The sequence below is a fragment of the Hippocampus comes genome, unplaced genomic scaffold (assembly GCF_001891065.2).
Source record: "Hippocampus comes isolate QL1 unplaced genomic scaffold, H_comes_QL1_v1.1 scaffold1409, whole genome shotgun sequence".
Classification (NCBI taxonomy): Eukaryota; Metazoa; Chordata; class Actinopteri; order Syngnathiformes; family Syngnathidae; genus Hippocampus; species Hippocampus comes.
In genome coordinates this window covers 1-4,296 of record NW_017805737.1, presented here as the reverse complement: position 1 = coordinate 4,296, position 4,296 = coordinate 1, and positions in this window count along the sequence as shown.

The window sequence follows — 4,296 nt, the reverse complement described above, 5'->3', positions numbered from 1 at the left end:
AAAGCTCAAGCCACGCAGACAAAGCATGTAGGAAGAAAGAGAGGGGCTCTCGGTGTGCTCGTGCTCAAGGTGGCGGTGGCCATGGATCAAATCGCAGGCAAAGCCATGAGCAAGCAGCTGAAGGAGGAGACTACAGTTTTCGAGCAGAGACTGTGTTTGCCAGCATTTCGGCGGAGCAACAGCCTATCCAAGGGCTTATGGTGGACACAGGCGCATCATCTCATATCATCAACGAAAGGAGCAGATTCAAGACCTTCGACAACTCATTCAAGCCGGAGCGGCACAGCATGGAGTTGGCGGATGGGAAACGCACTTTCGGGTTGGCTCAAGGCAGAGGAGACGCGCAGGTGTGCCTCAAGGACAGCAGCGGACGGAGATATTCAGTGACATTAAAGAATGCACTTTATATTCCCGCCTTTCCTCAAGCAATATTTTCAGTGAAGTGTGCCACTGCCAGCGGTGCCAAGGTCATCTTCAAGGAAGGTAAAGACAGTCTTGTGGTACCTGACGGCAAAAAGTTTGACATTCATGTGTACAAACGAATGTATTATCTACAAACTGAATGTGATGAAAGTGATGTGTGTAATGTCAGTCATGACATACAAACATGGCACGAAATCATGGGCCACTGCAATTACAATGACATTCTTAGGTTACAGGGTGTGACAGAGGGTATGCACATCAAAGGTGACAAACGTAGACCTGACAATCAATGTACTGTATGCATTGAAGGCAAGTTTGCCCAGACGAGAAATAGAAATGGAGTCGAGAAAGTGAACACCCCACTTTACATGGTTACAACTGACTTAGCCGGACCGGTGGGCAATGGATCTATTGACGGTTTCAAATACATGCAATCTTTCACAGATGTATGTTCAGGGGCAGTTTTTACTTACTTTCTCAAATCGAAAAGTGATGCAGTACAAGCAACAGAAAAGTTTTTGGCGGATGTAGCGCCTTACGGCACTGTAAAATGTATTCGGTCTGACAATGGAACCGAATTCACAAGTAGGGAATTTCGGACACTATTGAGAAAGAATAAAATCAAGCATGAAACGTCCTGTCCCTATTCCCCACACCAGAATGGGATTTCAGAGAGGGAGGGACGCACTCTTTTTGAGATGGCAAGATGCAAGCTTATTGATAGCAATTTACCCAAAAGCCTTTGGCACTATGCGGTCCAAGAAGCTGCCTACACGAGAAACAGATGCTTTAATAAGCACACGGGTACTACCCCCTACACAGCACTAACCGGCAAGAAATGTGATTTATCAAAAATGCACAAATTCGGATCAGAGTGCTATGGCTACCAACAAGAAAAAGGTAAATTTGATCCAAGATGTGAAAAAGGGTTCTTTGTAGGACACGACAAGGGAAGCCCTGCTTTTCTAGTTTATTACCCCAGTAAAGGAAAAGTACAAAAGCACAGATTAGTGAAATTTATCATGAAGACAACTTGTGAGAGTACAACCCAGACACGAGAGGTTGGCCCAGACTCCATAACAGATGTTGAGATGGGTGGAACACCCCAGCTGGGTACCCTGAACAGAGACATGGAAACGGAAGCGTCACAGTCACCAGAGGATGTTGGCGAGAAACACCTTCGAGTGACGCCACAACCCTCAAGGTATCCCAAAAGAGAGCGTAAACCCCCGAGTTACCTCTCTGATTATATTCAAGATGGTAGGAGTGACGAAGACAGCACGCTCACTAGCGTAGATTACTGCTATAGAGTAGTTTGTGGTATACCATTGACCTTCAAGGAGGCCATGGCATCCACTGAGTCAAGAAAATGGAAACAGGCAATGGATGAAGAGATGAAGTCCTTTGAAGAAAACCAGACATTTACCCTGACTAGCCTACCAGATGGCAGGAAAACAGTGGGAGGTAGATGGGTTTATTCAGTCAAGGAGAACAGTGAAGGACATGACCAATATAAAGCAAGGTTTGTTGCTAAAGGCTATAGTCAGAGGGCAGGCATAGACTATGGTGAGACCTTCTCACCCACAGCAAATTTGACTAGTGTGAGAGTGGTCATGCAGAAGGCAGCCGAAGAAAATCTGATATTACATCAAATGGACGTAAAAACGGCCTACCTGCATGCACCCATTGACCGAGACATTTACATGGAACAGCCCGAGGGTTATGAAAAAGTGGGAGCAAAGTTGGTGTGTAAACTACAGAAGTCTATTTACGGTTTGAAACAGTCGGGCCGCAATTGGAATGAAATGCTACACAAATGTTTGACTGACAATGGCTTTACACAGAACCCGGCTGACCATTGTGTCTACACAAGAGAGTCTATAAAGACAGGAAAAATCATCATTGTTATTGGGGTTGATGCCCCCACCGTCCCAGCCACTAACATTGAGAGTCTAAAACAGGTGAAAACTATGCTTTCCAGTCAATTTAAGATGAAAGACCTAGGCAGACTAAAACACTGTCTGGGCATAGAATTCAGCCAATCCGATTACTGTGTGAAAATGTCACAAGAAAAGTATGTTGGAAAGATTTTGCAACGTTTTGACATGCAGGAGTGTAAAACAAGGGAGACTCCGTGTGACCAAAAGGTAAATTTTTCTGAGGATTCACCTCGGATGACTGATTGTAAGAAATACAGAGAAGCTGTGGGTAGCCTTATTTATCTGGCTACATGTACACGTCCTGATTTATGTTTTGTGGTAAGCAAACTATCCCAACATTTTGCTAATCCGACAAACGAACATTGGATCACGGTGAAACATGTTTTACGCTACCTGAGGGGTACGGCAGACAAACAACTTTGTTTCCGAAAGAGTACTGAAGGACTTGGCCTCCGGGCATACAGTGATGCCGACTGGGGAGCGGATCCAATGGACAGACGTAGTATGAGTGGCTACTGTGTGAGGTTGTGTGAGACAAGCGCGTTGATTTCGTGGAAAACCAAGAAACAACCCACAGTTGCCCTATCGACATGTGAAGCCGAGTACGTGGCTCTGGCTCTGACGATACAAGAATGTATCTACTTGGAACAACTTCTGAAGGGTATAGACACCTATGTGTACAAGAAAACAATTGTTTTTGAGGATAACCAAGGAACAATTGCACTTGTCAAAAACCCTGTGTGCAGACAACGCTGTAAACACGTGGATATAAAGTATCATTTCATTAGGTCCACTGTAAAAGATGAAAAGGTCACTCTTGTTTACTGTACCACAGAGGATATGGTGGCCGATGTTATGACCAAACCTGTTTCCAAATCGAAGTTGATTAAGTTTGCAAAGGCTATGTTCGCCACGTAGAAAACTCAATATGTGGCGTTCACTGTTTGTATGTAACCTTGATTACGTTTACATGTACATACATATTTTTGTTGCACAGTGTAAAAGTCACTCATAAGTGGGAGTGTTGGGATTGTATGATTGCCTTTTTACGACTGAGCCAGTAGAGGGCAATATAGCTCTACTTTTGTTTCACAGTGAGTGACGTGGTCGGCCCTATAAAAAGGGAAACGCCTTTTCTTTTTCTCTCTCTCCACCTGTTCAATAAAACACGCCGATGCATGGCTGATGAGAACACCTCGCTCAACTTGTCATTCTTGGATGTAAGGCAGAAGGATGCCAATCTGCACGCAGCTGTGAAGCGACTCTGCTAACAATATTCCATACAAAATATTAAAAATATTGATATTCCCTAGAAAATATTAAGAAAAAACGATATTCCATAGAAAATATAATAAATATTAATTTTCCAGACAAAACATTATAAATATTGATATTCCATAGAAAATATTAAGAATGAAGAAAAAGATTGTATTCAAATAATTTTGCTGATAAATTCTTTCCTTCATGATAATTATAATTTTGGATGTAAAGATGTTTGTTTATTTGATGAAATACCTTTTTTTGAATTCCATGAGTTTTATACTTGTAGTAATTATAATTTTAGGTGTAAAGATAGTTTTTTTTTTATTGAAATATTTTTTAGTAATTTTTTGACTCTCAGCATAATGTTTTTATTTGAATGATAATTGAGCTTTTTCTCAGCAATCACCTATTTTGATGGCAGAAGCTTCACTTACACGGAAGATTCTACCATTTCTTTTGAATCCAACAAAACATTCTATTTCACTTAAATTTGGCTCATTTAAATAAATTTCTATTCTTTCTTTCAAAGGATACATCAAAAAATTTCTTCCATTTGTTAGGATCAATGAAATGCTTTGCATGAGAAAACTTTTTCTTTTTTGGTGAGCATAAAAACTGTCTACACAAAAAAGAAAGATTTTTATGCCTTTTTACCTCTTTGGGTGCAGAA